The following is a 14302-nucleotide window of genomic DNA, read 5'->3' as shown; positions in this document are numbered from 1 at the left end:
CTCTTATGTTCAATAAATGTACATGTATTTTCAGACCCAAATTATCTTCTCATGATTGGTTAATACTGTATCGTCTGCCGAGTTTGAACCAATCAACTGTTGAACTTATCCTCAACCTACGTATTTTCCATAATGTAAACAAGACTCATGTTGCAAGAAGTTAAGACCTTGTAGAAGACACTTTTAATGATTGGTGGAGTCATATACAGAACGAGAACATCCATTATCATCATAAATGTTGTAAGTTGTGTACAATGTAATCTAACATTAAGGAATCTAACTAAACCAATTTGTCCTACCCAAACCAAAGCTAAACCAAATGTGATCCAACATTAAGGAATCTAACTAAACCAACTTGTCCTACCCAAACCAAAGCTAAACCAAATGTAATCTAACATTAAGGAATCTAACTAAACCAATTTGTCCTACCCAAATCAAAGCTAAACCAAATGTGATCCAACATTAAGGAATCTAACTAAACCAACTTGTCCTACCCAAACCAAAGCTAAACCAAATGTGATCCAGTATTATGGAATCTAACTAAACCAACTTGTCCTACCCATACCAAAGCTAAACCAAATGTAATCCAACATTGAGGAATCTAACTAAACCAACTTGTCCTACCCAAACCAAAGCTAAACCAAGTATGATCCAACATCAAGGAATCTTAACTAAACCAACTTGACCTACCCAAACCAAAGCTAAACCAAATGTAATCTGACATCAAGGAATCAAAATAAACCAGCTTGTCCTATACAGACTAAAGCTAAACTAAATGAAATCCAACGTTAAGGAACCTAACAAAAGATAACCCAAGGTATGAGGCCTAAGGGTTGTTCAGTGCTGAGACGAAATATTAGGTTACCATCAGTACACAGATGTAGGAATAATGGCAAATTGTTAAGTTAATAGTAAACATTTCATAATTGGAATTACTTTGATATAGTTTAGATATATTTGACAAAATATATGAAGCAGGTGGTGGCGGTGTTGTTTCCTGAGGGGCGGGGTGGCGATGGGAATGGATGGGGGCAGGTGGGTATGAGTGTGTACATGTGTATATATGTTTATGTTTATGTGCGTATATATAGGGAATACCTGGTTTAAAAAGTGAGATATACATAAGTGTATGTATGTAAGTAGTAGAGATGGCCAGAGAGCATTATTGGATTACGTGTTAATTGATAGGTGCGTGAAAGAGAGACTTTTGGATGTTAATGTGTTGAGAGGTGCAACTAGAGGGATGACTGATCATTATCTTGTGGAGTCGAAGGTGAAGATTTGTAGGGGTTTTCAGAAAAGAAGAGAGAATGTTGGGGTGAAGAGAGTGGTGAGAGTAAGTGAGCTTGGGAAGGAGACTTGTGTGAGGAAGTACCAGGAGAGACTGAGTACAGAATGGAAAAAGGTGAGAACAAAGGAGTTAAGGGGAGTGGGGGAGGAACGGGATGTATTTAGGGAAGCAGTGATGGCTTGCGCAAAAGATCCTTGTGGCATGAGAAGCGTGGGAGGTGGGTTGATTTGAAAGGGTAGTGAGTGGTGGGATGAAGAAGAAAGATTATTAGTGAAAAAGAAGAGAGAGGCATTTGGATGGTTTTTGCAGAGAAAAAATGCAAATGAGTGGGGGATAAGAGTGAGTGCTCAAATTACAGAGGTATAAGTTTGTTGAGTATTCTTGGGAGATTATATGGGAAGGTATTGATTGATAGGGTGAAGGCATGTACAGAGCATCAGATTGGGGAAGAGCAGTGTGGTTTCAGAAGTGGTAGAGGATGTGTGGATCAGGTGTTTGCGTTGAAGAATGTATGTGAGAAATACTTAGAAAAGCAAATGGATTTGTATGTAGCATTTATGGATCTGGAGAAGGCATATGATAGAGTTGATAGAGATGCTCTGTTGAAGGTATTAAGAATATATGGGTGGGAGGCAAGTTGTTAGAAGCAGTGAAAAGTTTTTATCGAGGATGTAAGGCATGTGTACATGTAGGAAGAGAGGAAAGTGATTGGTTCTCAGTGAATGTAGGTTTGCGGCAGGGGTGTGTGATGTCTCCATGGTTGTTTAATTTGTTTATGGATGGGGTTGTTGGGGAGGTCAATGCAAGAGTTTTGGAAAGAGGGGCAAGTATGCAGTCTGTTGTGGATGAGAGAGCTTGGGAAGTGAGTCAGTTGTTGTTTGCTGATGATACAGCGCTGGTGGCTGATTCATGTGAGAAACTGCAGAAGCTGGTGACTGAGTTTGGTAAAGTGTGTGAAAGAAGAAAGCTGAGAGTAAATGTGAATAAGAGCAAAGTTATTAGGTACAGTAGGGTTGAGGGACAAGTCAATTGGGAGGTAAGTTTGAATGGAGAAAAACTGGAGGAAGTAAAGTGTTTTAGATATCTGGGAGTGGATCTGGCAGCAGTTGGAACCATGGAAGCGGAAGTAAATCATAGGGTGGGGGAGGGGGCGAAAATTTTGGGAGCCTCGAAGAATGTCTGGAAGTCGAGAACATTATCTCGGAAAGCAAAAATGGGTATGTTTGACGGAATAGTGGTTCCAACAATGTTGTATGGTTGCGAAGCATGGGCTATAGATAGAGTTGTGCGCAGGAGGGTGGATGTGCTGGAAATGAGATGTTTGAGGACAATATGTGGTGTGAGGTGGTTTGATCGAGTAAATAATGTAAGGGTAAGAGAGATGTGTGGAAATAAAAAGAGCGTGGTTGAGAGAGCAGAAGAGGGTGTTTTGAAATGGTTTGGTCACATGGAGAGAATGAGTGAGGAAAGATTGACCAAGAGGATATATGTGTCAGAGGTGGAGGGAACGAGGAGAAGTGGGAGACCAAACTGGAGGTGGAAAGATGGAGTGAAAAAGATTTTGAGTGATCGGGGCCTGAACATGCAGGAGGGTGAAAGGCATGCAAGGAATAGAGTGAATTGGAACGATGTGGTATACCGGGGTCGACTTGCTGTCAATGGATTGAACCAGGGCATGTGAAGCGTTTGGGGTAAACCATGAAAAGTTCTGTGGGGCCTGGATATGGAAAGAGAGCTGTGGTTTCGGTGCATTATTACATGACAGCTAGAGACTGAATGTGAACGAATGTGGCTTTTGTTGTCTTTTCCTAGCGCTACCTCGCACACATGAGGGGGGAGGGGGTTGTTATTCCATGTGTGGCGGGTTGGAGATGGGAATAAAGGCAGACAATATGAATTATGTACATGTGTATATATGTATATGTCTGTGTGTGTATATATATATGTATGTCAAGATGGGGTTGTTGGGGAGGTGAATGCAAGAGTTTTGGAAAGAGGGGCAAGTATGCAGTCTGTTGTGGATGAGAGAGCTTGGGAAGTGAGTCAGTTGTTGTTCACTGATGATACAGCGCTGGTGGCTGATTCATGTGAGTAACTGCAGAAGCTGGTGACTGAGTTTGGTAAAGTGTGTGAAATAAGAAAGCTGAGAGTGAATATAAATAAGAGTAAGGTTATTACGTACAGTAGGGTTGAGGGTCAAGTTAATTGGGAGGTAAGTTTGAATGGAGAAAAACTGGAGGAAGGGAAGTGTTTTAGATATCTGGGAGTAGATCTGGCAGCGGATGGAACCATGGAAGCGGAAGTTAATCATAGGGTGGGGAGGGGGCGAAAATTCTGGGAGCATTGAAGGATGTCTGGAAGTCGAGAACATTATCTCGGAAAGTAAAAATGGGTATGTTTGAAGGAATAGTGGTTCCAACAATGTTATATGGTTGCGAGGTGTGGGCTATGGATAGAGTCGTGTGGAGGAGGGTGGATGTGCTGGAAATGAGATGTTTGAGGACAATATGTGGTGTGAGGTGGTTTGATCAAGTAAGTAATGATAGGGTAAGAGAGATGTGTGGTAATAAAAAGAGTGCAGTAGAGAGAGCAGAGGAGGGTGTTTTGAAATGGTTTGGTCACATGGTGAGAATGAGTGAGGAAAGATTGACCAAGAGGATATATGTGTCAGAGGTGGAGGGAATGAGGAGAAGTGGGAGACCAAATTGGAGGTGGAAAGATGGAGTGAAAAAGATTTTGAGTGATTGGGGCCTGAACATGCTCCTGCAAGGAATAGAGTGAATTGGAATAATGTTGTATACTGGGGTCGATGTGCTGTCAATGGGTTGAACCAGGGCATGTGAAGCATCTGGGGTAAACCATGGAAAGTTCTGTGGGACCTGGATGTGGAAAGGGAGCTGTGGTTTCAGTGCATTATTACATGACAGCTAGAGACTGATTGTGAACGAATGTGGCCTTTGTTGTCCTTTCCTAGTGCTACCTCGCACACACACATATACATCTTTTTATTTATTTTGCTTTGTCACTGTCTCCCGCGTTTGCGAGGTAGCGCAAGGAAACAGACAAAAGAAATGGCCCAAACCCACCCCCATACACATGTATATACATACACGTCCACACACGCAAATATACATACCTATACATCTCAATGTACATATATATATACACACACAGACACATACATATATTCCCATGCACACAATTCCCACAGTCTGCCTTTATTCATTCCCATCACCACCTCGCCACACATGGAATACCATCCCCCTCCCCCCTCATGTGTGCAAGGTAGTGCTAGGAAAAGACAACAAAGGCCCCATTCGTTCACACTCAGTCTCTAGCTGTCATGAAATAATGCCCGAAACCACAGCTCCCTTTCCACATCCAAGCCCCACACAACTTTCCATGGTTTACCCCAGACGCTTCACATGCCCTGATTCAATCCACTGACAGCACTTCAACCCCGGTATACCACATCAATCCAATTCACTCTATTCCTTGCCCGCCTTTCACCCTCCTGCATGTTCAGGCCCCTATCATCAAAATCTTTTTCACTCCATCTTTCCACCTCCAATTTGGTCTCCCACTTCTCCTCGTTCCCTCCACCTCCGAGACATATATCCTCTTGGTCAATCTTTCCTCACTCATTCTCTCCATGTGCCCAAACCATTTCAAAACACCCTCTTCTGCTCTCTCAACCACGCTCTTTTTATTTCCACACATCTCTCTTACCCTTACGTTACTTACTCGATCAAACCACCTCACACCACACATTGTTCTCAAACATCTCATTTCCAGCACATCCACCCTCCTGCGCACAACTCTATCCATAGCCCACGCCTCGCAACCATACAAAATTGTTGGAACCACTATTCCTTCAAACATACCCATTTTTGCTTTCCGAGATAATGTTCTCGACTTCCACACATTCTTCAAGGCTCCCAGGATTTTCGCCCCCTCCCCCACCCTATGATCCACTTCCGCGTCCATGGTTCCATCCGCTGCCAGATCCACTCCCAGATATCTAAAACACTTTACTTCCTCCAGTTTTGCTCCATTCAAACTTACCTCCCAATTGACTTGACCCTCAACCCTACTGTACCTAATAACCTTGCTCTTATTCACATTTACTCTTAACTTTCTTCTTTCACACACTTTACCAAACTCAGTCACCAGCTTCTGCAGTTTCTCACATGAATCAGCCACCAGCGCTGTATCATCAGCGAACAACTACTGACTCACTTCCCAAGCTCTCTCATCCACAACAGACTTCATACTTGCCCCTCTTTCCAAAACTCTTGCATTCACCTCCCTAACAACCCCATCCATAAACAAATTAAAAAACCATGGAAACATCACACACCCCTGCCGCAAACCTACATTCACTGAGAACCAATCACTTTCCTCTTTTCCTACACTTACACATGCCTTACATCCTCGATAAAAACTTTTCACTGCTTCTAACAACTTGCCTCCCACACCATATATTCTTAATACCTTCCATAGAGCATCTCTATCAACTCTATCATATGCCTTCTCCAGATCCATAAATGCTACATACAAATCCATTTGCTTTTCTAAGTATATATATATATTTTTTTTTTTTTGCTTTGTCGCTGTCTCCTGCGTTTGCGAGGTAGCGCAAGGAAACAGACGAAAGAAATGGCCCAACCCACCCCCATACACATGTATGTACATACGTCCACACACGCAAATATACATACCTACACAGCTTTCCATGGTTTACCCCAGACGCTTCACATGCCTTGATTCAATCCACTGACAGCACGTCAACCCCGGTATACCACATCGCTCCAATTCACTCTATTCCTTGCCCTCCTTTCACCCTCCTGCATGTTCAGGCCCCGATCACACAAAATCTTTTTCACTCCATCTTTCCACCTCCAATTTGGTCTCCCTCTTCTCCTCGTTCCCTCCACCTCTGACACATATATCCTCTTGGTCAATCTTTCCTCACTCATTCTCTCCATGTGCCCAAACCATTTCAAAACACCCTCTTCTGCTCTCTCAACCACGCTCTTTTTATTTCCACACATCTCTCTTACCCTTACGTTACTTACTCGATCAAACCACCTCACACCACACATTGTCCTCAAACATCTCATTTCCAGCACATCCATCCTCCTGCGCACAACTCTATCCATAGCCCACGCCTCGCAACCATACAACATTGTTGGAACCACTATTCCTTCAAACATACCCATTTTTGCTTTCCGAGATAATGTTCTCGACTTCCACACATTCTTCAAGGCTCCCAGAATTTTCGCCCCCTCCCCTACCCTATGATCCACTTCCGCTTCCATGGTTCCATCCGCTGCCAGATCCACTCCCAGATATCTAAAACACTTCACTTCCTCCAGTTTTTCTCCATTCAAACTCACCTCCCAATTGACTTGACCCTAAACCCTACTGTACCTAATAACCTTGCTCTTATTCACATTTACTCTTAACTTTCTTCTTTCACACACTTTACCAAACTCAGTCACCAGCTTCTGCAGTTTCTCACATGAATCAGCCACCAGCGCTGTATCATCAGCGAACAACAACTGACTCACTTCCCAAGCTCTCTCATCCCCAACAGACTTCATACTTGCCCCTCTTTCCAAAACTCTTGCATTCACCTCCCTAACCACCCCATCCATAAACAAATTAAACAACCATGGAGACATCACACACCCCTGCTGCAAACCTACATTCTCTGAGAACCAATCACTTTCCTCTCTTCCTACACGTACACATGCCTTACATCCTCGATAAAAACTTTTCACTGCTTCTAACAACTTGCCTCCCACACCATATATTCTTAATACCTTCCACAGAGCATCTCTATCAACTCTATATATATATATATATATATATATATATATATATATATATATATATATATATATATATTTTTCTTTTCTTTCTTTCATACTATTCGCCATTTCCCGCGTCAGCGAGGTAGCGTTAAGAACAGAGGACTGGGCCTCTGAGGAAACATCCTCATCCAGCCCCCTTCTCTGTTCCTTCCTTTGGAAAAAAAAAAAAAAAAAAAAAAGAGAGAGAGGGGAGGATTTCCAGCCCCCCGCTCCCTTCCCTTTTAGTCGCCTTCTACAACACGCAGGGAATACGTGGGAAGTATTCTTTCTCCCCTATCCCCTATTCAATATATGTAAAACATAATAACTGGCCATAAATTTACACTATACAGACATGCACAACCAAGGATTGTACAATAATATTAAAGTAACTTGCACCAAAATTATACTAAAACATAAAAATACTCTTGAATCCCTTTTAATCAATGTCTATCTTGACACCTGCTCCCACCTAAACTCTCTCAATGGGATGGCAATGACAAGAGTCTCCATAACTAGTAAAAGCCAGTGCTCGAAGTACAATAACATTCTTCAAGGTTTCAGTTTCTGTTTAAAAAGAGCAAAAATATAATACTCTATCACAGACTCAATTACTCAAAATATTATATCCAAATGAAACCACTTCATTTAGCCAACAGTACAAACTTCAAACCAAGAGTTGTTTTCGTTTCACGTATGCTTTCACACTCCCTAAAACTAGTTTCAACAATATGACGAACTTTAATCTTCCTATCCATACAAAATATGTCATAAAATATAAATCAAATTACAAAAAATAATATATATCATGTGTGTGCTTAGACATATCAAACATTCTAATTTAAATCAACAGCACCTATTATTCTTTATATTCTTATTATGGAGGACAATGGTTGAATCTTCCAGTGTAACCATAACTTCGGCATTTTCATTTGCAAAATCTTCAACAACACAGTTAAAGAGTTTCTCAACATTGTTGCCCATCTTGCTTGATGTTTATATATATTTATATATATATATATATATATATATATATATATATATATATATATATATATATAAAGGGGAAGAGTGGTTTGGAAATGTCTGGGGAGTGAAGTCAGGGGTTAGTGAGAGGACAAGAGCAAGGGAAGGAGTAGCAATACTCCTGAAACAGGAGTTGTGGGAGTATGTCATAGAATGTAAGAAAGTAAATTCTCGATTAATATGGGTAAAATTGAAAGTTGATGGAGAGAGGTGGGTGATTATTGGTGCATATGCACCTGGGCATGAGAAGAAAGATCATGAGAGGCAAGTGTTTTGGGAACAGCTAAATGAGTGTGTTAGCGGTTTTGATGCACGAGACCGGGTTATAGTGATGGGTGATTTGAATGCAAAGGTGAGTAATGTGGCAGTTGAGGGAATAATTGGTATGCATGGGGTGTTCAGTGTTGTAAATGGAAATGGTGAAGAGCTTGTAGATTTATGTGCTGAAAAAGGACTGATGATCGGGAATACCTGGTTTAAAAAGCGAGATATACATAAGTATACTTATGTAAGTAGGAGAGATGGCCAGAGAGCGTTATTGGATTACGTGTTAATGGACAGGCGTGCGAAAGAGAGACTTTTGGATGTCAATGTGCTGAGAGGTGCAACTGGAGGGATGTCTGATCATTATCTTGTGGAGGCTAAGGTGAAGATTAGTATGGGTTTTCAGAAAAGAAGAGTGAATGTTGGGGTGAAGAAGGTGGTGAGAGTAAGTGAGCTTGGGAAGGAGACCTGTGTGAAGAAGTATCAGGAGAGACTGTGTACAGAATGGAAAAAGGTGAGAACAATGGAAGTAAGGGGAGTGGGGGAGGAATGGGATGTATTTAGGGAATCAGTGATGGATTGCGCAGAAGATGCTTGTGGCATGAGAAGAGTGGGAGGTGGGCTGTTTACAAAGGGTAGTGAGTGGTGGGATGAAGAAGTAAGAGTATTAGTGAAAGAGAAGAGAGAGGCATTTGGACGATTTTTGCAGGGAAAAAATGCAATTGAGTGGGAGAAGTATAAAAGAAAGAGACAGGAGGTCAAGAGAAAGGTGCAAGAGGTGAAAAAAAGGGCAAATGAGAGTTGGGGTGAGAGACTATCAGTAAATTTTAGGGAGAATAAAAAGATGTTCTGGAAGGAGGTAAATAGGGTGCGTAAGACAAGGGAGCAAATGGGAACTTCAGTGAAGGGCGTAAATGGGGAGGTGATAACAAGTAGTGGTGATGTGAGAAGGAGATGGAATGAGTATTTTGAAGGTTTGTTGAATGTGTCTGATGACAGAGTGGCAGATATAGGGTGTTTGGGTCGAGGTGGTGTGCAAAGTGAGAGGGTTAGGGAAAATGATTTGGTAAACAGAGAAGAGGTAGTAAAAGCTTTGCGGAAGATGAAAGCCGGCAAGGCAGCAGGTTTGGATGGTATTGCAGTGGAATTTATTAAAAAAGGGGGTGACTGTATTGTTGACTGGTTGGTAAGGTTATTTAATGTATGTATGACTCATGGTGAGGTGCCTGAGGATTGGCGGAATGCTTGCATAGTGCCATTGTACAAAGGCAAAGGGGATAAGAGTGAGTGCTCAAATTACAGAGGTATAAGTTTGTTGAGTATTCCTGGTAAATTATATGGGAGGGTATTGATTGAGAGGGTGAAGGCATGTACAGAGCATCAGATTGGGGAAGAGCAGTGTGGTTTCAGAAGTGGTAGAGGATGTGTGGATCAGGTGTTTGCTTTGAAGAATGTATGTGAGAAATACTTAGAAAAGCAAATGGATTTGTATGTAGCATTTATGGATCTGGAGAAGGCATATGATAGAGTTGATAGAGATGCTCTGTGGAAGGTATTAAGAATATATGGTGTGGGAGGCAAGTTGTTAGAAGCAGTGAAAAGTTTTTATCGAGGATGTAAGGCATGTGTACGTGTAGGAAGAGAGGAAAGTGATTGGTTCTCAGTGAATGTAGGTTTGCGGCAGGGGTGTGTGATGTCTCCATGGTTGTTTAATTTGTTTATGGATGGGGTTGTTAGGGAGGTAAATGCAAGAGTTTTGGAAAGAGGGGCAAGTATGAAGTCTGTTGGGGATGAGAGAGCTTGGGAAGTGAGTCAGTTGTTGTTCGCTGATGATACAGCGCTGGTGGCGGATTCATGTGAGAAACTGCAGAAGCTGGTGACGGAGTTTGGTAAAGTGTGTGGAAGAAGAAAGTTAAGAGTAAATGTCAATAAGAGCAAGGTTATTAGGTACAGTAGGGTTGAGGGTCAAGTCAATTGGGAGGTGAGTTTGAATGGTGAGAGGCTGGAGGAAGTGAAGTGTTTTAGATATCTGGGAGTGGATCTGTCAGCGGATGGAACCATGGAAGCGGAAGTGGATCATAGGGTGGGGGAGGGGGCGAAAATTTTGGGAGCCTTGAAAAATGTGTGGAAGTCGAGAACATTATCCCGGAAAGCAAAAATGGGTATGTTTGAAGGAATAGTAGTTCCAACAATGTTGTATGGTTGCGAGGCGTGGGCTATGGATAGAGTTGTGCGTAGGAGGATGGATGTGCTGGAAATGAGATGTTTGAGGACAATGTGTGGTGTGAGGTGGTTTGATCGAGTAAGTAACGTAAGGGTAAGAGAGATGTGTGGAAATAAAAAGAGCGTGGTTGAGAGAGCAGAAGAGGGTGTTTTGAAATGGTTTGGGCACATGGAGAGAATGAGTGAGGAAAGATTGACCAAGAGGATATATGTGTCGGAGGTGGAGGGAACGAGGAGACGAGGGAGACCAAATTGGAGGTGGAAAGATGGAGTGAAAAGGATTTTGTGTGATCGGGGCCTGAACATGCAGGAGGGTGAAAGGAGGGCAAGGAATAGAGTGAATTGGAGCGATGTGGTATACAGGGGTTGACGTGCTGTCAGTGGATTGAATCAAGGCATGTGAAGCGTCTGGGGTAAACCATGGAAAGCTGTGTAGGTATGTATATTTGCGTGTGTGGACGTGTGTATGTACATGTGTATGGGGGGGGTTGGGCCATTTCTTTCGTCTGTTTCCTTGCGCTACCTCGCAAACGCGGGAGACAGCGACAAAGTATAAAAAAAAAAAAAAAAAAAAAAAAAATATATATATATTTTTTTTTTTATACTTTGTCGCATGTTCAGGCCCCGATCACACAAAATCTTTTTCACTCCATCTTTCCACCTCCAATTTGGTCTCCCTCTTCTCCTCGTTCCCTCCACCTCCGACACATATATCCTCTTGGTCAATCTTTCCTCACTCATTCTCTCCATGTGCCCAAACCATTTCAAAACACCCTCTTCTGCTCTCTCAACCACGCTCTTTTTATTTCCACACATCTCTCTTACCCTTACTTTACTTACTCGATCAAACCACCTCACACCACACATTGTCCTCAAACATCTCATTTCCAGCACATCCATCCTCCTGCGCACAACTCTATCCATAGCCCACGCCTCGCAACCATACAACATTGTTGGAACCACTATTCCTTCAAACATACCCATTTTTGCTTTCCGAGATAATGTTCTCGACTTCCACACATTTTTCAAGGCTCCCAAAATTTTCGCCCCCTCCCCCACCCTATGATCCACTTCCGCTTCCATGGTTCCATCCGCTGACAGATCCACTCCCAGATATCTAAAACACTTCACTTCCTCCAGTTTTTCTCCATTCAAACTCACCTCCCAATTGACTTGACCCTCAACCCTACTGTACCTAATAACCTTGCTCTTATTGACATTTACTCTTAACTTTCTTCTTCCACACACTTTACCAAACTCAGTCACCAGCTTCTGCAGTTTCTCACATGAATCAGCCACCAGCGCCGTATCATCAGCGAACAACAACTGACTCACTTCCCAAGCTCTCTCATCCCCAACAGACTTCATACTTGCCCCTCTTTCCAGGACTCTTGCATTTACCTCCCTAACAACCCCATCCATAAACAAATTAAACAAATTAAACATATATATATATATATATATATATATATATATATATATATATATATATATATATATATATATATATATATATTCTGGGAGCCTTGAAGAATGTGTGGAAGTCGAGAACATTATCTCGGAAAGCAAAAATGGGTATGTTTGAAGGAATAGTGGTTCCAACAATGTTGTATGGTTGCGAGGCATGGGCTATGGATAGAGTTGTGCGCAGGAGGATGGATGTGCTGGAAATGAGATGTTTGAGGACAATGTGTTGTGTGAGGTGGTTTGATCGAGTAAGTAACGTAAGGGTAAGAGAGATGTGTGGAAATAAAAAGAGCGTGGTTGAGAGAGCAGAAGAGGGTGTTTTGAAATGGTTTGGGCACATGGAGAGAATGAGTGAGGAAAGATTGACCAAGAGGATATATGTGTCGGAGATGGAGGGAACGAGGAGAAGAGGGAGACCAAATTGGAGGTGGAAAGATGGAGTGAAAAAGATTTTGTGTGATCGGGGCCTGAACATGCAGGAGGGTGAAAGGAGGGCAAGGAATAGAGTGAATTGGAGCGATGTGGTATACCGGGGTTGACGTGCTGTCAGTGGATTGAATCAAGGTATGTGAAGCGTCTGGGGTAAACCATGGAAAGCTGTGTAGGTATGTATATTTGCGTGTGTGGACGTATGTATATACATGTGTATGGGGGGGGTTGGGCCATTTCTTTCGTCTGTTTCCTTGCGCTACCTCGCAAATGTGGGAGACAGCGACAAAGTATAATAAAAAAATATATATATATATATTTTTTTTTTTTTTTTTCTATACTTTGTCGCTGTCTCCCGCGTTTGCGAGGTAGCGCAAGGAAACAGATGAAAGAAATGGCCCAACCCTCCCCATACACATGTATATACATACGTCCACACCCGCAAATATACATACCTACACAGCTTTCCATGGCTTACCCCAGACGCTTCACATGCCTTGATTCAATCCACTGACAGCACGTCAACCCCGGTATACCACATCACTCCAATTCACTCTATTCCTTGCCCTCCTTTCACCCTCCTGCATGTTCAGGCCCCGATCACACAAAATCTTTTTCACTCCATCTTTCCACCTCCAATTTGGTCTCCCTCTTCTCGTTCCCTCCACCTCTGACACATATATCCTCTTGGTCAATCTTTCCTCACTCATTCTCTCCATGTGCCCAAACCACTTCAAAACACCCTCTTCTGCTCTCTCAACCACGCTCTTTTTATTTCCACACATCTCTCTTACCCTTACGTTACTCACTCGATCAAACCACCTCACACCACACATTGTCCTCAAACATCTCATTTCCAGCACATCCATCCTCCTGCGCACAACTCTATCCATAGCCCACGCCTCGCAACCATACAACATTGTTGGAACCACTATTCCTTCAAACATACCCATTTTTGCTTTCCGAGATAATGTTCTCGACTTCCACACATTCTTCAAGGCCCCCAGAATTTTCGCCCCCTCCCCCACCCTATGATCCACTTCCGCTTCCATGGTTCCATCCGCTGCCAGATCCACTCCCAGATATCTAAAACACTTCACTTCCTCCAGTTTTTCTCCATTCAAACTCACCTCCCAATTGACTTGACCCTCAACCCTACTGTACCTAATAACCTTGCTCTTATTCACATTTACTCTTAACTTTCTTCTTCCACACACTTTACCAAACTCAGTCACCAGCTTCTGCAGTTTCTCACATGAATCAGCCACCAGCGCTGTATCATCAGCGAACAACAACTGACTCACTTCCCAAGCTCTCTCATCCCCAACAGACTTCATACTTGCCCCTCTTTCCAAAACTCTTGCATTTACCTCCCTAACAACCCCATCCATAAACAAATTAAACAACCATGGAGACATCACACACCCCTGCCGCAAACCTACATTCACTGAGAACCAATCACTTTCCTCTCTTCCTACACGTACACATGCCTTACATCCTCGATAAAAACTTTTCACTGCTTCTAACAAACTTTCCTCCCACACCATATACTCTTAATACCTTCCACAGAGCATCTCTATCAACTCTATCATATGCCTTCTCCAGATCCATAAATGCTACATACAAATCCATTTGCTTTTCTAAGTATTTCTCACATACATTCTTCAAAGCAAACACCTGATCCACACATCCTCTACCACTTCTGAAATCACACTGCTCTTCCCCAATCTGATGCTCTGTACAT

At 42.5% G+C, this 14302-nt stretch overlaps 1 protein-coding gene across 1 annotated transcript in view; it reads left to right on the top strand.

Moving 5' to 3' along the window:
- The first annotated feature begins 83 nt into the window (after positions 1-83).
- Sgf29 (SAGA-associated factor 29) overlaps positions 84-14302 on the top strand; it is a 122413-nt gene continuing 108194 nt past the window's right edge. The window contains exon 1 of the mRNA XM_071692690.1: positions 84-240. The gene's annotated coding sequence lies outside the window, so the exon portion shown is untranslated. The remainder of the gene's footprint in view (positions 241-14302) is intronic.

The sequence above is a fragment of the Panulirus ornatus genome, chromosome 53 (genome assembly GCF_036320965.1).
Source record: "Panulirus ornatus isolate Po-2019 chromosome 53, ASM3632096v1, whole genome shotgun sequence".
NCBI classification, from domain to species: Eukaryota; Metazoa; Arthropoda; class Malacostraca; order Decapoda; family Palinuridae; genus Panulirus; species Panulirus ornatus.
This window is presented reverse-complemented; position numbering and strand designations above follow the sequence as displayed.